This window comes from Gorilla gorilla, chromosome 6 (assembly GCF_029281585.2).
Source record: "Gorilla gorilla gorilla isolate KB3781 chromosome 6, NHGRI_mGorGor1-v2.1_pri, whole genome shotgun sequence".
Lineage (NCBI taxonomy): Eukaryota > Metazoa > Chordata > Mammalia > Primates > Hominidae > Gorilla > Gorilla gorilla.
Genome location: NC_073230.2, coordinates 10622103 through 10644792, shown reverse-complemented (window position 1 = coordinate 10644792; position 22690 = coordinate 10622103). Strand labels below are relative to the sequence as shown.

General features: G+C 48.4%; 1 long non-coding RNA gene across 1 annotated transcript; it reads left to right on the top strand.

Moving 5' to 3' along the window:
• The first annotated feature begins 5410 nt into the window (after positions 1-5410).
• Positions 5411-22069, top strand: LOC109027678 (uncharacterized). The gene is made up of 3 exons (XR_004071030.2): positions 5411-5495; positions 13925-14025; positions 21952-22069. It is a non-coding gene; the product is annotated as an uncharacterized lncRNA (long non-coding RNA).
• The last annotated feature ends 621 nt before the right edge of the window (positions 22070-22690 follow it).

Genomic DNA, 22690 nt, shown 5'->3' with positions numbered 1-22690 from the left:
ATGTTTCCCAGGCTGATCTCAAACTCCTGGGTTCAAGTGAGCCTCCCTGCTCAGCCTCCCAAAGAGCTGGGATTACAGGTGTGGCCCACTGCACTTAAATATTAACATGCAGAACACACAGAAAACAATTGCTCAGTTCACTGAAACACTGTAAAGAGAATGACCTTATAATGACAACCAGGCGAAGACTTGGAAGAAGCCTTCACAGAGAGGTGACATTTGGAGAGAGAGCCCCGCAGCCCTGCAGCCATGCAGACTGCAGCCCACAGCCACGCAGCCACGCAGGGATCTGGGGACCGAGCTCCAGTGACCAGGAACTGAAAGTGCAGACTGAGGCCTGTTAAGGAGCAGCAAGAAGACCAGGTTTCTGGGGAGTGATGGGGCAGTAAAGTTAAGAGAGGACAGACGAGGTCAGACCACATAGCAGGGACAGGCTATGGGGACACTAAAGCACGCGGCAAGGACTTTGGCCTTGACTCTGGGTAAGACAGGAACCGTGGAGGGGTTCAGAGCAGAGCAGTGCACGATCCAATTTACATTTTACAAGGCCCACTCTGCTGCTTGCTGGAGGATATTCTGCAGCAGAGGAAAGCTTAAGACAACCTTAAAAAGAATTCCAACTCAATGAGTTCTTGACTTAGTCTCTGGTTTGCCAGTGCCATTTAGGACCCTGTAGAGACATTACGAAGTCATAGCCAGGAGACCCGGGTGGAAGCCCTCACATTGACACCAATAGCCTGTCTAAACCCCGCTGCCTCGGTTTCCCTGTCAAATGGGGATAGTCATGGCAGTCCTCTCTCCCTCCCTCACTTGTGTTGAGCATGAGATAAGATGACGGAAATGCAAGACTTTGAAAGTAAAGATGCTCTTAGGCTCTTAGGTCCCGGGGATGAAGTCAACACTTCTCACCCAGGATCCCCTAGTGCAAGCTGGGGAAGGGTATGGTCCACAGGCCTGCAGCCAGCAGGAGACAGCTAACAATGCCAGATGAGACAGCACCCAGGGTCACCCAACACAAGACACCATCTGGAACGTGTGTGGAGCTACAAGTTATCAGGCTGAACAGGGACAGTGTCACGAGATGGATGACTTGAGTGCTATTCTCACCAAGGAATGTCCCCCCGATCCACCCGGAACTCCCCACCCCCTGCAGCTAGCGACTTGCAAGAAATTGTTTTTTTTCTTTTTCGTTTAACAATCACCAAAGTCATCTTCAAACTGTGCAAGCTGAAAATCAGCTCATAAAGTGAGAATATGACCAACTGTAAAATGCAAGAACTTTTTAAAAAAATTTAGGTTTTATTTGTTTTGTTTTGTTTTGAGATGAAGTTTCACTCTTATCACCCAGGCTGGAGCGCAATGGCACGATCTTGGCTCACTGCAACTTCCACTTCCCGGCTTCAAACGATTCTCCTGCCTCAGCCTCCTGAGTAGCTGGAATTACAGGCACCCGCCACCACACTCAGCTAATTTTTGTATTTTTAGTAGAGACGGTTTTACCATGGTGTCCAGGCTGGTCTTGAACTCCTGGCCTCAGGTGGTCCACCTGCCTTGGCCAAAGTGCTGGTATTGCAGGCATGAGCCACCTCGCCCAGCCTAAAACATTTAGGTTTTAAAAAGTTAGGTATTGCTTGCACAGAGTAAAAATTTCAAGCAGTACAAAAGGGGCAATACAGTAAGAGGTAAGTCACCCTCCTTCTCCCGTCCCCTTTTCCTTCTGCCCAAGGAAACAGAGACTGTTACCAATGTGTGTGTCCTTTCAGAAGAGCTATCTATACCTGTAACTATGCCTTCATGTCCTGCTTATACACGTGGGCACATACAGTCTGTCTTTCATATTTGTGGATTTCGTACTTGGGAATTCACCTACTCGCTAACACTTATTTGTAACCCCGAAATTAATGCTCTTAGGCTTTTCCAGGTCAATTGCAAACATGCACAAAGAAACGAAAGATTTGAGTCATCCTCCATACACAGTCCCATCTGAGGCTGAGCAAGGTGACACCCTGCCTTCTTGTTCAATGTCCTTTTCGAGGCCTGTTTAATGCCACATTTTTCTTATTTTCATGCTTTCTGTCAGCGATTTTGCTGTGTAAATGCCCCTCGAACATAGCACTGAAGTGCTGTCTAGGGTCCTACGCAGAGGAAGGCTGTGATGTGTCCCACGGAGAAATTATTTGTGTTAGAGAAGCTTTGTGCAGGCGTGAGTTATAGTGTTGCTGGCCATGAGTTCAGTGTGAATGAACCAATATCTATGAAATAAGGTGTCATTAAAGAGAAACACACATAAAGCGGGGCTAGGTATTGTTGGGTTGATAAAAATGTGACCAGAGGCTCGAAAGAACATAATCCTGTATTTCCCCAAGGAGCAATGGTTCAGGATTTGCTAATTCAGTGTTCATAGTGACTTTATAGAACATAGCTACTAGAAACAACACAAATCTATTGTGTATAATTATTTTAGTTTCAAAATAATGGTTAACATACTGTTCTCTGGTACCTTGTTTTTTGTTTTATGTGGGGTTTTTTTTATTACTTAACAATATGTCTTGGATATTGTTCCATATTGGCACAGAAATAACTTTCTTATTCTTTTTCATGACTGCATAATATTCCACAGAGTGAACATATCATCGTTATTTAGGCACATTCCTATGGACTTGGGGTGGTTTTGCTAATTTCTACACTGCTGGAAAGAAGATGCTGTGAAATGCTTCTGAGTATCTCTGTGAATCCATCTGTAGGATAAATTCCTGGTAGAGGAACCATAGGGTCAGAAGGGAGGAGAACATGACATCTGGACAGGTACCCCCAGATCACCTTCCAAATATTCTCTGAGTCTATTTGCCCCCAATGCTTGGCGGCCGGAATTCCCCAGAGAAAGGTTGTATCAGTTTCTGGGGCTGCTAAAACAATTTACCAGGGGCTGTGGCTTAACAGAAACTTCTTCTCTCATAGTTCTGCAGGCCAGAAGCCCAAAATCAAGGTGCTGGCAGGGTCGGTTCCTCCTGCAGGCTCTGAGGGATGAGCTGTTTCATGGCTCTCTCCTGGCTTCCAGTAATTGCTGTCACGTGAGTTCCTTGGCTTGTACACACATAACTCCAATCTCTGCCTCCTTCTCTACCTGGAATTCTCCCTGTGTCCAAATTTTCTTCTTCTCATAAGAACACTAGTCATCGGATTTAGGGCCTGCCTCAATGTGGTGTGACCTCATCTTATCCCGATGACATCCGCAAGACCCTGTTTCCAAATAAAATCACATGCACACGTACTGGAGGTTAGGACTTCAACTTCCCCTTCGAGGGGACACCATTTAACCCACGACACAGGTGTTATTGAACGTTTTGAAGGCTTTTGCGTAGCAGAGTTGTCAGGCTGATGGTGGAAATCCCAGTAAGTTGGCAGCTCCCACCAGACCCCCCACCTGCCTCATCCCCTGTTGCTGACACCTGGAGTTTGTCAGCCCTGATCAGAGGCCTCCAAAGCACACTCACTGGTGGGGGTGGGAGACTAGGGAGTGGGGGATAGGTTGGGGATATCATAAGCTATTCTCCCACATTTCCCAAACCAGGGCACTGCTTGAGGCGACTTTGCTGCTAACTAATAATCAGTACAGTAAAGTCACACTTTTCTCTCTGTGTCTATTTTTTTTTTTTTTTTTTTGAGACAGGGTCTTGCTCCGTCGACCAGGCTGGCGTGCAGTGGTGCAATCATAGCTCACTGCAGCCTCAAACTCCTGGGCTTCAGCATTCCTCTCATTTCAGCCACCCAGGTAGCTGGAATTACAAGCATGTGCCTCCACACCTGGCTAATTTATTTGTGTGTGGGTTTTGCTTTCGTTTTTGCTTTTTTGTAGAGATCGCATTTCGCTATGTTACTCAGGCTGTTCTCCAACTCCTGGGCTCAAACAATCCTCCTGCTTCGGCCTTCCAAAGTGCTGGGATTATAGGTGTGAGCCACCACACCCAGCCAACATTTCACTGGAGTTCAGATTCTAAAAACTAAAGTTCTGCAAAGAAAAATCACGTACAGTCAATATGATGCTTGGAAAGGACCTTAAGAAGTTCAAAAGCCAATGATCAATTCCTTTTGTCTGTCTTTGCATTTGGGCGAGCTTTCTCACGGGCGGCGGAGGTCAAGGTCTAGCTTGGGGTCTCTGCGTCAGCCCCTGTGTTGTGTTGCCGGGCTTTGGGATACATTTCCCCTGCACTTGGGGAAGGACCCTCTCGTCCAAGAGAAGCCCTGAGAACCTGAACTCTACCTCACAAGAGGCAGCACAATCTCTCTAGCCCCATTTCTGTAGCCCCAGCCTTCCCTCTTCCCTGCAGCAGAGCCTGCAAGCGAACGGATCTGAAATTGTACAATTCCCTGGGCGTGTGGGCTCGGCCTACATAGACACCCTAGCTGGGGTCTGTCAGCAAGATGAATGGTGCAGAGGCGACCAGTGACCCCCAGGGACACAGTGGATGCCTCCAATTATCTGAGCAGCCTCTAAAGCCCCCTTTTTATTTTCTATCAGTGGGGGCAAAGAATTTTTCTGTGGGCCAGGAGCCCCTGTAATAAGGCCTGTGTCCTCAGCCTTCGGGAGGAGGAAAATGAGGAACAGGGCTGTCAGCCTGCTTGCTAATCCAGAAAGATGATGACCGTGACTTGAGGAAGTCTAAAAGCAGGAAAAACGAGCCCCTCCCAGGGTTCTGGCAGAGAGGCAGAGAACCCCTGGGTCCGATCGATAAAATATGTAATGGACTGAGGAGGTTTGCTTTGGGAAATTTCCCCATCTGCTCCGTCCAATTATCCTTTCTCATGATGAGGATCCTAAGTGTTTCGCCCCATGTGAGTGACATTTAAAGACCCACCCTTGTGTGAGAGGAGGCAGGGGCCCCGGGAGGTGGACTCCCCAGTAAATATCGGTTTAAGTGGAGTAAACACAAATGTGTGCCATCCCTGACTTATTGACTCACTTCTCCCAGTCAATTTCCCACCAGGGAGCCACATGGGGCTGCAAAGCGAGAGGTGAACAGATTGGAAGCCATGTGAAAATCTTTCCGAATGATGCTCAGAAAACAGGGTGTCATCCCTGGAATACATTACCTGCTCCTTGCAACACTCAGATACAAATCCCGGAGCTGAATTTACTGCAGGGTGTTTACGGTGAATCCAAAGCACCAAACACACTCAGGGCTCCCAACCAGCCCTTGATCAATGTGCCAAGGCGAGGAATTTTATTAGCCAGAAGTTTCCCTGGAGGATTTCAAGGGGGCAGGGTGGGGAGGGTGGAGTGGGTCAGAGTGATGGGAGAACAACCCTTCCCAGGAGGACTCTCGGGGATGAGGGAGGAGAGGAGCAGGGAGCATCGAGTGAGTCCTCCAGCCTTCCTAGAGCTACCCAGCAGGCCAGAGGGAGGGTGGGGAAGCCAGCCACCATTGCTGATGGGCGGAAGAACTACTGGTGGCTGAGAGCCCAGGCAAGTCTGGGAAAGGAAGGTGAGCTGACAGGTAGGAAAATAGGAGACTTCTTTTCACACAGGGAAGCAAAAATGAAGGTTTTTGTTATTGTTTTTTTTAAAGTCCTCTTATTAGTTACAATTTTTTCTCCTTTAATATTTTTAGATAAAATAATCCAACGTTGGCATTATTTTTCACTGTCATGTAATGGATGGTTTCTGATAACGTGACTCTACACTGAATGGACCCCTGTGGGGAATGGGGAGTTACTTGGATTGCATTTGGGGGGCTGCAGCCGGGTTGGGGGGCTGCAGCCGGGTTCTGGTGCAAATGTGTTGTACCCAGCGTGGACCTGGGCAGAGAGCGTTTTTATACCGTGACCTCCTGGCTCTGGGCTTGTGAAGTCCAGGGTTTGAGCCTTATCTGACTTGAGCTATTCTGGGTCTCAGAATACAAATGCAAGTCAGAGAGATATCGTAGAGAAAGCACAAAAACTGGAACTATGTTTTCTGGGAATATGCACAGTAGGGGGGCAGGATATTTTAGATGGAAAGTCTCAGAGCAATTGGTAAATCGAGGAAGCCATATTAACCTCCCCTGGAAAAGTCTGAAGGTTTAAATTTGAGATTAGATTGATTTCCCCACCTCCCAATTTCCACAAACACCAAGTTTTTGGGTTGTATTTGTTTTTGTTTTTAGAAATTAGAGGCCCTTGCCTTCTATGTCACAGGGTATGAAAAAAAAGAAAGAGATAAGTAAATAAATAAATTAGAGGCGTTTCAGATACTGAGAGTTTGGGGGTTCTTTTGTTTTGTTTTGTTTTTGAGACAGAGTCTCGTTCTTTCACCAAAGCTGGAGTGCAGTGACGCAATCTCCACTCACTGCAACATCCGTCTCCAAGGTTCAAGCGATTCTCCTGCCCAGCCTCCCAAGTATCTGGGATTACAGGCTAGCACCACCACCCCCGGCTAATTTTTGTAGTTTTAGTGGAGATGGGGCTTCGCCATCTTGGCCAGGCTGATCACCAACTCCTGAACTCAAGTCATCCACCTGCCTTGGCCTCCCAAAGGGCTGGGATTATAGGCATGAGCCACCGTGCCCGGCCCTGAGAGTGTTTAAAAGAATTTAAAACTTAGGACCCCATCTTTCCTTCCTTTGGTCATCCACACACTTAGGGAATACTAAATAATTGAACCAATAAAGGAATGAGGAATTGTCCTCCTGTTCCACAGAACCTAGCACCAAGAAGGTCCACAGTAAATATCTGTGGACTGCCTGAACAGCTGCCCATTGGGGTGCCAAGACTGGCCATAAGGAGGATGTCATCAAGTCCTGCTCTGCGAATTTATAGCCCAGTAACCAGAAAAAGAAAGAGCCAGAAAGAAGGGAGCAGAGAACCGGAGCTAACCAGGCAAATCCATGCTTGCAAATGAGCCCCCGGCTGTCATCTTCCTGCCTGCCTCTCTCCCCTTTGCCCACCATTACAGACTGCATCTCTGCCCTCCCCGTATCCATGCCCTTTGCTGTTGACTTTGCAGTTCTTCCATGAAAGGAATGGGATCTGTTTCTCCATACCCTGGCTTTGTGTTTACCCATGGGACTTACTTTGCCCAGTGGAATGAAGTGGGTGTGATGGTGCACCTAGGCTTCAAGAGCACCCATGCCTTTGTACTTGTTCTCTGATCCTTCTGACATCATCATGAGCAGAGCATGCCTGGCCAGCCCACTGTCTCAGGAGGAAGACAAGAGATGCGTGGATCAGAGCCTCTCTGGCCAAGCCCAGTTTAGCACATCCAAGCCACTGCTGGCCCTCTGACCAATGAGAGTAAATAACTACTGTTTTTTTTTTTTTTTTTTTTTGAGACGGAGTCTCGCTCTGTCACCCAGGCTGCAGTGCAGTGGTGCGATCTCAGCTCACTGCAAGCTCTGTCTTCCGGGTTCACACCATTCTCCTGCCTCAGCCTCCATCCAGAGTAGCTGGGACTACAGGTGCCCACAACCACGCCCGGCTAATTCTTTATATTTTTAGTAGAGACAGGGTTTCACCATGTTAGCCAGGATGGTCTTGATCTCCTGACCTCGTGATCCGCCCTCCTCGGCCTCCCAAAGTGCTGGGATTACAGGCGTGAGACACCACGCCCAGCCTATATAACTATTGTTTTAAGCCACTGAGTTTTGGGGTCGTTTGTTATGCAGCAGTTTTATAGAGGTGGCTAACCAATACACCCTATTCCTGTGGATGGTTCAGTCTTCCCTGGTCGACATGTCTGGCTCATCTGCACCTCCCACAACACCTCCACCCATTGGTTTCTCTGCATGTGATTCTAATATTGATTCTTAAGACCCTTGAGCACCACCATTGATTTTTCAATACCTATTTCCTTTGTATCGACGTTTTCATCTCCTTTGAATTTTTCTTCAGTCCACGTTATCTCTTGCATCTGGATCTGGCTTGTCCTGCCCTCATCCCCTCTCCCCTGTGCTTGGCGTTCATATCCACTCTTGCTCCCTCCTCTCCCCACTTCTCCCTGCCTCCGGGCATGGGCTGGTGCCTACCTCCCACTGCGCTGCTCCTGTAATCTCTGCTGCCACCCTTGAAGGAAGGAATTTAGAAATGCTCCGTGAAGGCATTATTCATACATGAGACATTGTCACTGTTGACAGGGTAGGTAGGTCCCACTGTGGGCCCTGGTGACCTCCAATGCCAAGATCTCCTGGTGGAGGGAGCCAGGCTTGTGTGGAATAGACACAGCCTTGTGTGGCAGCGCGCAGCCTCTGCCAACAGCAAATTCGGTCGACCGCGACAGTTACTTGACAGCATTTGTTAACATATTAATGACAGAAAAAGGGTTTTTGGCAGAAATATCTTATCCTTGAGTCCTCCTCTCTGGAAAAAAGGAATGGGGTTCTTTGAGGAGTTAAAGCAGACATAAAAGAGCCAAGACCCCGTGGAGAGGATCCCCCGTTCTCACGCTGTCTTGGAATGTGGGCTCTCTGGGGATGACACTCATCTGTTGAGCCCCAAAGCCATGCCTTTGATTGCAAGAAACAGAGACCCACACAGGCTTGCCCAAGCAAAAGGTCCCCACCAGGATCTATCAGGAAAGATGGTAAATTTGGAGTAAGATAGTCCAAGAAGGGCTGAAGAAAGAGATTAGAGTCCTTTCTCGGTACCCATGGCAGATTGGTTTCAGCATCCCCCACAGATACCAAAATCTGCAGATGCTCAAATTCCTGATATGAAAGGGCATATTATTTACTTGTAACCCACAAACATCTTCCTGTATGCTTTAAAGCATCTCTAAGTTACTTATAATACCAGATACAATGTGAATGCTTTGTAAATAGTTGTTTTACTGCATTGTTTTAGCAATTTGTATTATTTTTATTTTTGTATTTTCTTCTTTTAAATATTTATGATCTAGGGTTGGCAGGCCCCATGGTTGGTGAGCCCGTGGTTGGTGGAGCCCGTGGTTGGTGGGGCCCATGGTTGGTGGGCCCCATGGTTGGTAGGTCCAAGGCGACCCCATGAGGAAAGAGCTGGACATCAACACCCTGGCCTTGCTCCTTCTGTCCCTCTGAATTGCTTCTGGGCATCCCCATTGGGTGAGCCCAGTGGGAAGCCAAAACCAGGGTAGGCCATTGATACTGTCCTTGCAGATCAGCCTCATGGGCTGAGAGTCGAAAGGAGCAGATGGATCACAGGGTTGGATATCTGTAGCTCTTAAGCACACCCAACATAGCTCTCAGGGCCGGCCTCCACACAGTCTGATCTGAGAAGGGGTCTTGGTAACAGCACCACCACGGACATGACTCAGCCTCTCTCCATGGCTTTGGTCTCACCACCAAGTGTCAAATCAAGTCCTTGTTTCTTTGTTTGAATTCCAAAGAAAGAGAGAATCTGATTGACCGAATTTCAGATTTGGGAACAAAAATACATGATACAAGAGGATGCTGGAGAGCCTCTGGGCTGCTCCGGCCAGGCAGGTGGCACGCTTCCTTCCATGGGGGATGAGGGGATACATGTCTGGGAATGATGTATTGTCATTCTTTCATTCTGCCTGATTTTGAAATTTCCCAGGAGCAGATCCTGAGATGTTGATGCCAATGCAGGTGGTTTATTTGGGAGGTGGCCCAGGGAAGCATAGATAGGAGAGTGGAGAAGTGAGGCGGGAGGGGAGGAGCCTCTAATAGAGAGTGTGTTACCGAGCCGACCACCACCATGGCACCTGGGCTTCATCCTGCTGGGTTCGGAATTAGTGACTCAGTGTAGACCATGTCCTCAGAGTGATTCCAACTCTGGCGTGGTGTGTGGAATATGTGGATTTGTATAGTTATATTTATATTGGTATTTTTTTGTTTTGTTTTATTGTGAGACAGAGTCTTGCTCTGTCGCCCAGCCTGGAGTGCAGTGGCGCAATCTCAGCTCACTGCCACCTCCACCTCCCACGTTCAAGCGATTCTCCTGCCTCAGCTTCCAGAGTAGCTGGGATTACAGCGCCTGACACCATGCCTAGCTTATTTTTGTATTTTTAGTAGAGACAAGGTTTCACCATGTTGGCCAAGCTGATCTCAAACTCAGGTAATCCACCTCAGATAATCCACCCTCAGGTAATCCTGACCTCAGGTAATCCACCCACCTTGGCCTCCCAAAGTGCTGGGATTATTGCTTGCCCAGCCTTACATTGTATTTTGATACATGTTATATTTATATTACATATAGATATATCAGTTATATTGCACATACATATATTTATATATGTCAGTCATTGGCTCAGTGTTACTGAATGCAGAAGGCCATCCATTCTCAGGCTCTTTTGGACCCTAGGGGCCAGAGAGGGCCCCCAGGCAGCTGGAAGTCAGGGCAGTACACTACGATGTTGGTTTTTTGTTGTTTTGTTTTGACAAAAGGTCTTACTCTGTCTCCCAGGCTGGAGTGCAGTGGTGTGCAATCTCGGCTCACTGCAGCTTCCACCTCCTGGGCTCAGGCAATCCTCCCACCTCAGCCTCCTGAGTACCTAGAACAGGAGCGCGCCACCATGCCCAGCTAATTTTTTAACGTTTTATAGAAACAGGGTCTCACTATGTTGCCTAGGCTGGTCTTGAACTCCTGGCCTCAAGCAGTCCGCCCCACCTTGGCCTCCCAAAGCACTGGGACTACAGGTGTGAGCCACCATGCCTGGCCGGTGTTTTAAGGCTTCTTAGGATTTGTCTTAATTCAGGTATGGTAAGACACACAGACACAGAAATGATGGTCATGATAAAAGGCTTTTTAAACTCACAGATTCGAGGACGTGTCACACGGGGCCACACAAAGCAGCCCCCGGGTCAGTCCGGAGACAGAGGGGCGGGAGGAAGCGTGTGAGAGCCTTTGTGGTGGTTTCCGAGGGAAAGCACAGGTGAGGCAGGGCGAGCAGGCTTCAGGTTGGCTGTTTGGATCATTTCAGCGGGCTCCGGGGCACAGGAGCTGCCCCTTGTTATCCAGTACCTGGCCCTGGGGTAGTCAGGGCAGGTTGGATGGGTGACCAGAGTGTAAGAGCCCTACAGAGGAAGTGGTCAGAGATGGGTTGGTTGGTTTGCAGATGAAAGCTATACTCACAAGTGAGTCATTTACTATCTCTGGGGATCCGCTAGCCCTGGGAGGCACAGTCCCTCCGGGGTCAGCAAGACCCAAGACATCAAAGCGTCAGAACACAGCAAAGGAAAGTCGTGGTGAGTACAAATAGGACAGAGGGGACAAAGAGGGAGCTCGAGGGGCGAGCACTGATGGCATCTGCTGCACATTTATTCAACTACTTATTAGCAACCTGTTTAGAAAGTCCTGTCCCACATGCAGGGGAAATGGGGTAAACACTCATTGCTGCCTGCATGGTGTGTGGCACATGGACATGGGGTCTCAGCTCAGGGCAGGTAGAGCAGGAGCCCCAGTGCATGCAGGCGTCATCCGCGCCCCGGAGGACGAAAAGTACGTGTTTCTGGTCCCGCATTCCAGTCTGGGCACCAGGGGCTCTGCTTCCAGAGCCAGTTCTCCAAGCAGCTTGGCACACACATTGCAGCTCCCTGTGCCAGAGCTTGGCCAGGGTGACGCCGTCCACTGGCTTCTCAGGACATGATATTTTCTGCTGAACCAACATGGCACACCCTGCGTCTTCCAAGGCCATTTAGGGAACTTGTGGATCTGCACAGGAGGCCACTTGGCAGTGAACAGAACAGGGTGCATAGAGGATCCCGATGGTGGAAGTCAAGGTGCTCAGGGAAGGCTAGCGCCTCTCGGAGAAGGATCATTGCACATGGGGTCACTCAGTGTCAACCACTTTGCATTAAAAACAAAAACAAACAAACAAACAAAAAACCACTTTGAATGGTGGGAGCCTCCCGAGGCTCCAAACACCAAGTCTTCAAACAAGGCAATTAATTTTTCCATTTAAATCCCATCCTCCCTGAAGCCATGAGAGTTTTCTCTTAGTAAACTCTGAACATTCACATGGCTGGAAGTAAATCAGTTACCCATGTTGAAACGAAGAGAGCCACACACTAAAAGGAAAATGAAAAAAAGTCACGAGGACGTGTGAAAAATGGACCAATTTCGAGAGTCTACTTTGGAAAACAGCATCCGTTTTCAAGCATTTCCACTTCATTTCTGAGTTAATGGGTCCCTCGTTTCCAGGGTGCCATTTCCCCCTCAAAAGATGAGAGCCAGTCTGGCTAGAGACACCCTCCCTCTCTGGGGAGCAAGTTGGGGGTGTCTCTGTTTCCAGGTAGTGTGGCAAAGCACACTGCAGGCCCAGCCTCCTCCAACTCCAGTGCAGCATTACGCAGAAATGCATAAAGCCTAGGACAGTTGCAGACGCCTTTCTTCATTATGAATTTTTTTTCCTAGAGCTTGCTAATTAAATCATTAAAATTTTATCTTCACTTAACCATGGATAAGAAGCATTTGAAACATTTAATTAGTATTGCTGCAAGAGGTGCATAGAAGCCAGGAATCTTTGCAAGTTGGATCTGTTAGGAAGGGGAGGTGGATGAGGTCGGGGAGGGAAGAGATACCAGAAAGGAGACAGCAAAAGACGACAGGGTGGCTTATTTGCAAAGGAATCTGTAACTGCTTTGCTGCCTGTGATCAGAGCCACCTACCTGGTCCTGTTCCACGCCTCTCTCATGAGCTTTGGCTGGCAGCCACAGCCAGGTTCCTACCCAGAATGGCAACACCTGTGTGTGGGGATGGGGATGGGGATGGGTGTGGGGCGGAGTGCTTTTCGCGTTTCAGGGCTCTCGGCTCCACATGCTAAATTGCGTTTCAAATTTTACATACATTTACATGCAGGGTCTCTGAGTTCCCTGCCCTTCTCTCACTCCCAGTCAGCAAAATAAAATATCATGAAATAAAATGGAAGTAGTGCAGCTCCAAGGTCGAGCTAATATTCAGCAGGTTGTGAAAAGGGCCCCTGGTCTCTGGGGAATAGACGCTGTCAGTTCCAGAGCCTGTCTCTAGTGCCCAGCAGCATGCTAAGTGCGTCCTGTGATCTCACATCATTCCACACCACCCTGGGGTTTGTATTATCATCTCCTTAGTACTACCCACCTGTGTCTGTATTCATTTCCTAGGGATCCCGTCACCATGTACCATAAACGTGGTGGCTTAGAACAACAGACACTAGCCGGGAGCAGTGGCTCACACCTGTAATCCCAGCACTTTGGGAGGCCAAGGCAGGTGGATCACTTGAGGTCAGGATTTTGAGACCAGCCTGGACAACAGGGTGAAACACTGTCTCTACTAAAAATACAAAAGTTAGCCAGGCATGGTGGTGTGCATTTGTAATCCCAGCTACTCGGGAGGCTGAGGCAGGAGAATCGCTTGAACCCAGGAGACGGAGGTTGCAGTGAGATTGCGCCACTGCACTCCAGCCTGGGTGACAGAGCAAGACTCTGTCTCAAGAAACAACAACAACAACAACAAAAAACCACAAAGAAACAAAAAAATACAAAAATTAGCTGGGCATGGTGGCAGGTGCCTGTAATCCCTGTTACTCAGGAGGCTGAGGCAGGAGAATCGCTTGAACTCGGGAGGCAGAGATTGCAGTGAGCAGAGATCATGCCACTGCACTGCAGCCTGGGTGACAGAGCAAAGACTCTGTCTCAAAAAAAAAAAAAAAAAAAAAAAAAAAACCCAGATGCTTATTTTCTCGTGGTTCTGCAGGCCAGAAGTCCAAAGTCAAGTGCCATGCTCCCTCTGAAGCCTGCGGGGAAAGACTCTCCCTTGCTTGTTCCAGCTGCTGGGAGCCGCAGACTTTCCTTAGTTTGCAGCCACATCACTGTGATCTCCACGTGGTGCTCTTCCTGTGTCTCCACGCCCTCTTCTTCCCTAAGCCTGCCCGTCTCTGTCCAAATTTCTCCTTTGCGTAAGAGTACGGTTATGTTGGATTAATGCCCATCTGTCCTGATGACCTCATCTTTTTGTTGTTGCTGTTGTTTTGAGACAGGGTCTCGCTCTGTGAACCAGGCTGGAGTGCAGTGGCATGATCACAGCTCACTACAGCCCCAACTCCTGGGTTCAAGCAAACCTCCTGCCTCAGCCTCCCAAGTAAGTGGAACTGTATGTGCGTGCCATGCGTGCCACCGTGCCCAGGTAATTTTTTTAAAAAATTGTGTAGAGATGAGGTCTCGCTATGTTGCTAAGGCTGGTCTCAAACTCCTGGGCTCAGTCGATCCTCCCTCCTCGGCTTCCCAGAGTGCTGGGATTCTAGGCACGAGGCACCACGCCTGGCCAAATGACCTCATCTGAATTACCTCTGTAAAGACCCTATCTCCGAGTAAGGTCTTAGAGTTAAGACTCCAACTTATCTTGTTGGGCAAAGCAATGCCACCCATAACAAGAGCAAGGAGAGATTTGGAAGGTAGTTCAAGGTCACACAGCTGGTAAAAATGGGAGCTGCACTTCCCACCCAGGTCTGACCTCAGCACAGGCTCCTGCTGCCTTGCTGTCAGAGGTGTGCCCTCTAGGCCTCAGGCTCAGGGGCTTCTGCCACCCCCAGGAGGGTCCCAGTCCTGGAGCCAGCCAAGACCAGTCAGCAGGAGGACATCAGGCAGGCCCAGAGCCATCCAGACCAAGCATGACAGGCACTGGCCAGACCTGGTTGACACCCAGGAGCCTGACGCTCCAGCCTTCTCTCATGGACAGAGGTGCTACCATCTTTGTCATCGCTGTTTTGTGGGATTTCAGGGCAAGTGCAAATAAATCTCCACGTGCAAGAATTTCATGGGGTTCTGTCGAGGGGGCTGCCTAGCCCCTGCCTCCAGGTGTACTGGCTGCCTTGCTCACACCTGTCCTCACAACCACGTCGTCCTATCCAAGAACAAAGTGGTCCTGAGATGGACAGCCAAAATTCACACAAAATTCACAAAATTCACACAGGACACAGGTCCTTGTGTCCTAAGCCCTGGCAGCACCTGCCCAGGGGCCCTGGCATCATTCAGGGGTTGATGGGAAGGGAGGGGTCTGGCAAGCCTTGTGGGTCCCCCACAGTCAGTCCCTGCCTTCTGGGGCTGTCTCTGTCACCCCCACCCCCATCCTGCTTGGAAGGAAGCTCCAGGGTGCAAGCAGGAGAGAGGAGGCTGGAGGAGCCATGGGAAGGGGTGGTCCAGGACAGCTGGGCATCCAACCTTGCTCCTTGCCAGCTCAGGACAAGCAGACAGTCTTTTGGGATGCTCCACTTTCGTTCCTGCTATAAATAAATGCCCCCCGGGCACACTGGCACACTGGCCAGCTTTTCTACTGGAGGGGATTAGAGAGGGGAAGGAGTTCCCATTAAACACAGCAATTATTTAAAAATCCTTCGAGGCAACATGCAGGAGACAGTATGCAAAACACTTTAGGAGACTCCAGCACCCAACCACGATGACACTGTCAAGTTGCAGATATGGTGGGAGAAAGAAAGCCCCATGTCAGCACTCAAAAAACACAACACACATGGTTTAGAGCGGCAGTGACAGCTATTAACCTGATATGTTTGTTATGAGATAATGAGAGCATGCAGTTCTTTGATTTCCGCTAACTACCTTGGGAGCTTAACCCTTCCTCTGGAACGGTCTCCGGGCTGGAATGTGTTATCTGATTATAGGCCTTCCTGGCAGGCTCCCTGGTGTGCTACAATTTCGGATGTTTGTGTGATAGACTCTGATCTCAGTGAATTACTGAGATTTCTTCAAAGAGCTGGGGGAGCAGGTGAGCTGAAGGGAAAGGAAGTGTCACCACTGGTAGATGGAGTATGGGAACAAACCCTCTGTCCGTTGTAATCACCTGCCACAGTGAACTTGCAGTTTTGTCTTGGTCAGAGAAGAAGGTTGGGCAGGGAAAGGCAGGTCTGTAGGGCCCCACGCAGTCCTTGGTGTAAAAACACAAGGTCTGGTGCCCCTCCTCTATCCCACAGCAGATAAGAATTCACCTCACTCCTCCCAGGAGCAAGGCATATGTGAACCCAAGGAAGTCCTGGTTAGGCCAATCATAGCTCGCCACAGCCCCAACTCAGGGTTACAGGCTCACACCTGTAATCCCAGCACTTTGGGAGTCCGAGGCAGGAGAATCACTTGAGCCCAGGAGTTCAAGACCAGCCTGGGCAACATAGTGAGACCCCTATCTCTGCCAAAAAAATAAATAAATAAAATACAAAAGTTGGCCAGGTGAGGTAGCACACATCTGTAGTCCCAGCTACTTGGGAGGCTGAGGCAGGAGAATCACTCGAACCTGGGAGGTAGAGGCTGCAGTGAGCTGTGATTATGCCACTGTACTCCAGCCTGGGCGACAGAGCAAGACCCTATCTCAAAAAAGATAGAAAGAAAGAAAAAGTTCTGGTTAGACTCGGGCTGAGCAGAGAGAAGGCAAAAGTCACTTCTGTTTCCTTGTTAGAAGGGAACATTTCAAAGAACAGAAAGCAGACAGGCCTTTGTGAGGTGTCCTGAACTTTCTATTGCCCGGAGTGCTCCCTGGGGCCTTACTGATGCCCTAGGCAGTTCACGTTGCGTGGGATCTGAGGAGTGCCCGTAATTGGTCCTGCATGGTTCTGAGCCAGTCCAATCCATCATCCCTGGTTACCGGCTCCTCTCTCACCATAAAACTAGAGCATATGGCTCTCGTAGCCAGAGGGGTTTCTCCACTGACTGGGAGCTGTGACAAGCCTGCCAGCGTTCCCCATCAGGCCCGGTGGGTAGCGTCTGGGGTCAGAACCCACTCTTGTGTCTTCCCCACACACGAGGTTCTGTGGGGTCTTGGCCAGTGATACTCTGAAGGTCTTAGACTTGCAGCTGGAGGAGTGGTTGTCCATGCACCAGCAAGCATTCCCTGGAACTTAGTTTAAAACCTGCATCTCCAGAGTCAGAATCCGCATATGCCCTTGGGACTTTCAGGTGATGTGCGTGCTGCTCATGACTTGAGAAGAGCTTCTCTGGGTGTGCTGTTCCATTGTCGCACTGCTATTAAAGACATGCATGAGACTGGGTAATTTATACAGGAAAGAGGTTTAGTGGACTCACAGTTCCACATGGCTGGAGGCCTCACAATCATGGTGGAAGGCAAGGAGGAGCAAGTCACATCTTACATGGATGGCAGCAGGCAAAGAGAGGGCTTCTGCAGGCAAACTCCCCCTTATAAAACTATCAGATCTTGTGAGACTTATTCACTATCATGAGAACAGCATGGGAAGGACCCGCCCCCATGATTCAATTACCTCCCACTGGGACCCTCCCATAACGCGTGGGAATTCAAGATGAGATTTGGGTGGGGACACAGCCAAACCATATCACTGGGGTTCACGTACCCAAGCTAAACAGCACTCCCTCCTAAGGAGGGCAGAAGGGGAGGAATGTCCAGGTCTGCCCAATCTAAAGGAAAATTCCCGAAAGAGGAGGCCCCTTGCTCATGGGAAAGAAATGGCTGCCTTTTGAGCTGGGCTACTTACAGGGTAAAGTGAGGCATGTACTCCACAGCGTGGGTAAGAGAGGACACCCTCCAGGAGAGAAAGCAAGTGTGTTGAGAGCACAAGACAAAAAAAAGAGAAGCTCCTTAATCCTGCGTCATCCTCCCACCCATGCAGGATGTGCTCAAGCTGCTACCCTCTACCCTCTACTGGGCTCCATGGGAAATACAACTGGTTGGGTGGGTTGGTGGAGAAGAAAAGAAATTATCACCAGGTCTGATGTGACCACACGGAATTTCTTTTCTTTTCTTTTTTCTTTTCTTTTTTATTTTTTGAGATGGAGTCTCATTGTGTCACCCAGGCTGGAGTACAATGGTGCAATCTCTGCTCACTGCAACCTCCGGCTCCTGGGTTCAAGCAATTCTCCTGCCTCAGCCTCCCAAGCAGCAGGGATTACAGGCGCCTGCCACCACACCCAGCTAATTTTTGTATTTTTAGCAGAGACAGGGTTTCACCATGTTGGCCAGGCTGGTCTCGAACTCCTGACCTCAGGTGATCCGTCTGCCTCGGCCTCCCAAATTGCTGGGATTACAGGTATTAGCCACTGCACCCGGCCAGCATGTATTTTCTTTTCTTTTAGATTTAACTTGTTTGTTTTTTTTTGTTTTGTTTTGTTTTTGTTTTTGTTTTTTCGAGAGATGGGGTCTCCCAATCTTGCCCAGGCTGGTCTCAAACTCCTGGGCTCAAGCAATCCTCCCGCCTCAGCTTCACCAAAGTCCTGGGATTACAGGTGTGAGCCACCATGCCCAGTCACAGTGATAATTTCAATAATAATAAAGACTATGATTAACCATCATAGCCAACATTTACTGAGGACACTTATGTTCCAGGCACTCTATTCTGGAGTTTTTATTTTTTTGGATTTTAAAAAAATTTTTAATTTTTTTATAGAGACAAGATCTCACTATGTTGCCCAGGCTGGTCTCAAATTCCTGGCCTCAAGCCATCCTCTCACCTCCCAAAGCTCTGGGTTTACAAGTGTGAGTCAACAAGGCAGGCGACAAAGAACGTTTTGACTCCATTTTGTGGCCGCTGCCAGGAGGAGAAAAGGGATTGAGCAAAACTGTTTCAAGGAGAGTGGTCCAGTGGCCAGGTGCGGTGGCACACACCTGTAATCCCAGCACTTTGGGAGGCCGAGGCAGCTGGATCACCTGAGGTCAGGAGTTCAAGCCCACATGGTGAAACCCCACCTCTACTAAAAATACAAAAATTAGCCGCATGTGGTGGCAGGTGCCTGTAATCCCAGCTACTCAGGAGGCTGAGGCGGGAGAATCGCTTGAACCCAGCAGGTGGAGGTTACAGTGAGCTGAGATCATGCCACTGTACTCCAGCCTGGGCAACAGAGCAAGACTCCATTTCAAAAAAATAAAGGAGAGTGGTCCAAAGAGCCCCTGTGTGAATTTTGGCTGTCCAGCTCATGAGCCATGAAAAATTTCCTTTTAAAAAATACAATGTTAAAAAAGATAATTTCTCCCTCAGACTTAAAGAATATATTAATAGGCATGGAAAGACTGATTTTTCAATGAAGAGCTCACCAAGTCAGCCAGGGAAAATAAAACACAGCAACAACAAACACACACACTAGCCTCACAAAAGCTTAAACACACAGCATCTTAATAAGGCACCAAAATGCCTGTTAGTTATGTTTATTCTCTTAATTGTGCTAAAATATACAGAACATAAAATTTACCATTTTAATAATTTCTTTGTTATTATTATTATTTTCATTTTCTAAAAGACAGGGTCCAGCTCTGTCACCCAGGCTGGAGTGCAGTGATGCTCACTGCAGCCTCCAACTCCTGGGTTCCAGCAATCCTCCTGCCTCGGCCTCCTGAGTAGCTGGGACTACAGGCATAAGCCGCTGTGCCTGGCCCATTGTAACCATTTCTAAGTGCACGTTTGAGTGGCATTAAGCACATTCACGGTGTTGGGCAACCGTCACCACCATCCACCTCCAGAATGTTTTCATCTTTCCAAACTGAAACTCTGTCCCCATTCAACAACTTCTCATCTGCCCCTCTGTATTAGTCAGGGTTCTCTAGAGGGACAGAGCTAATGGAATTTATATATATTTATTTATATATATTATTTATATATTTATATATTTATTTATATATATATTATTTATATATTTATATATATTTATATGTATTTATATATATTATTTATATATTTATATATATTATTTATATATTTATATATATTATTGATATATATTTATATATATATAAAAAGGGGAGTTTATTAAGTGTTAACTCACACAATTACAAGGTCCCATAATAGGCTGTCTGCAGGCTGAGGAGCAAGAAGAGTCAGTCCGAGTTCCAAAACTGGAGAACTTGGCGGGCAGGAAGCATCCAGCCCAGGAGAAAGATGGAGGCTGGGAGGCTAGGCCAGTCTCTCTTTTCGCATTTTTCTGCCTGCCTTTATTCTAGCCATGCTGGCAGCTGATTAGAGAGATGGTGACCACGCAGATTAAGGGTGGGTCTGCCTTTCCCAGCCCACTGACTCAAATGTTAATCTCTTTTGGCAGCACCCTCACAGACACACCCAGGATTGATACTTTGTATCCTTCAATCCAATCAAGTTGACACTCAGTATTAACCATCGCACTCTCCTCCCAGCTCCTGGTAACCTATTTTCTACTCTATTTAGGTAATAGGTAACCTATTCACACTCTATGAATTTGGTAACTCTATATGCCTCAGATATGTGAGTTATGTGTTTTTTAATTAGCTGAATTAAACTAAACTTAGTTTTACTAAGTTTTTACTAGTAAAACTTTAGTTTTACTAAGAAGAAAAAGGCATGGTGAGGCACACGTTGCAATCTCTAATCATAAAAAATAAAATAAAATTTGCAAGATGACAAATGTGGCCCACACACATATTATTTTTTTTTTCTGGAAATGGTCTGCAAACAAATTTAAAATATAAAATGTTTTAACAAGAAAAGAAGGGAAGCAGCAAATTGCAACAGCCCAGCAGTTGTTTAAGGAAAGTTCCAGAAAGTGGTGGTGGTAGGGGGGCATGGGGACAGGGTGGGTGGGGAAGCCAGTCCTTTCCTGCCTAAGCTGGGAAGCCCTGTGTCTATCCACCGCTTCTCCCCCCTGGCTACCGGATACCTGCTCACAGGTGTTTATAAGCTCAGTGGCTCTCCTGTCCCAGCTGTCACAGTCCCATTGGCTGGGCAGCCAGAGGCAACAGGTTTGGGTTCTGAGCCAGGAAGTTAAGAAGCCAGGCAGCGCAACCCTACCACCCAGATGTCAGAGGGATTTGAACCAGAGCAACTCTATCTTGAAGAGGAGCTGGGTAAAATGAGGCTGAGACCTACTAGGTGCATTCCCAGATGGTTAAGGCATTCTAAGTCTCAGGATGAGATAGGAGGTCAGCACTAGATACAGGTCCTAAAGACCTTGCTGATAAAACAGGTTGCAGTGAAGAATCTGGCAAAACCCCACCAAAACCAAGATGGCCACCAGAGTGACCTCTGGTCATCCTCACAGCTACGCTCCCACCAGCATCATGACAGTTTGCAAATGCCATGGCAACGTCAGGAAGTTCCCTATATGGTCTAAAAGGGAGAGGCATGAATAATCCACCCCTCCTTTAGCATATCATCAAGAAATAACCATAAAAATGGGCAAGCAGCAGCCCTTGGGGCTGCTGTGTCTGTGGAGTGGCGCTTCTTTTATTCCTTTCCTTTCCTAATAAACTTGATTTCGCTTTACTCCATGGACTCGCCCTGAATTCTTTCTTGCATGAGATCCAAGAACCCTCTCTTGGGGTCCAGATCGGGTCCTGTAACACAGGCTCACCTGCTCCTGTTTAAGGGATACCCACTAGGGTATCCAGCTCCAAATCTGGGCTGGACCCTTCCCCTCTGTGATCCTGGCTTCCTATTCCCAAGGGAAGAACCATCCAGAAAGGCCCTCACCTAGAGCCCCGTAAACCCTTGAAGGAGGCTCCCTGATCCCTCCAACATCATGCTGTAGTTTTCGCCGTACAAACGACCCCATCGACTTCCTTTTTCTCCAGGGAGAGATCAGGGACCTCTCCATGATGAGTTAAACATCAAACCCTCTATAAAAGCTGCTCTGGATTCTGCCTAGGTTCTCAGCATCTGGCAAAAACATTTGCAGACCAAGGTCTGTGAGCACATCTCGCTGTTTTTTTTTTCTGTTTGTTTTTTTTTTGAGAGCTCTCATGATTTCTAAATTACATCATGGGGCAGAGCGGAATGGAGGGATTTAGAGCGCCCATCCTTTTAAAAAACATGAACCGTTTCAAGTACAGAGTTTGACAGAGGGTAGACGGTACGAACTTGCTCCCACAGGCCTGGTTACTTGCCTCGTGCAAGGCCCCTCTCTCCCCTTCCCACTTGGAATCATCTTTGTCTAGGAAGAGGATTTCATTCCGGGTCTTTGAGAACACCTCTCAGGCCTGACCGTGGCCTTGGGAAGAAGACTCCCAGCCTGAGGGTCTTGTTGAGAGTTTTAATGTCCCCTTTAGGGACATCTTTGCTTTTCTTTCTTTCAGAAGAGGAATCACTTCTGGACCGGAGGATGTCTCCCTGCCTTTGCCCTCCCCGCCTCCCCCCACATCCTTCTCTGGAAAGGGGAATGAGGATGAGAATGACCTCCATCCGCAAGACGAGGTGGGCACTGATTTAATGAAGGACTTCACTCTCCGTCGGGCTCAGCCGCAGGGATGGCAGATGCGGCCAGGCAGGAGGCTGTGGTGGGGTCTGTGCTGGGGAGATGGGAGCAGGGGCATCTGCAGAGTGGAGGCAGGAGGGTCGGAGAGCTCGGGGCCCAGACAGTCCCCAAGCGACTCTTGGGAGGCTGGCTTTGATACCATCCCAGAATTTGGTTCAGAATCAAAGCAAAGGGATGAATTTGTTAGCTGGAACACGGCCCTGAATTCTCCCCAGGAAATTCACTGAAACAGAGATTTAACCCGCGAGAGTTCCAGCCAAGCAATGAATCACCTGACTTCCCTCCTGTCTTTCATAGCCCACGTTTCGCTTTCCTACCTTGGATTAGATAAATTAATGCAGAACATCCGGAAACTCCCGGGGCGCTTTGAAGTTTTCAAAGGGCCTCTGCCTACATTGTCTCCTGTGATCCCCCTGGTAGCCCCCACAGGTGAATGGACGAGGAGGTTGGGGTGTGGTCCTCGTACAAATGGAGACACAGCAGAACACTAAAGGTGAATGGCTTTCCCCAGGTCCCAGCCTGAGGATCAGAGCCCAGGTCTCCTGCCTCATTGCTTAGTG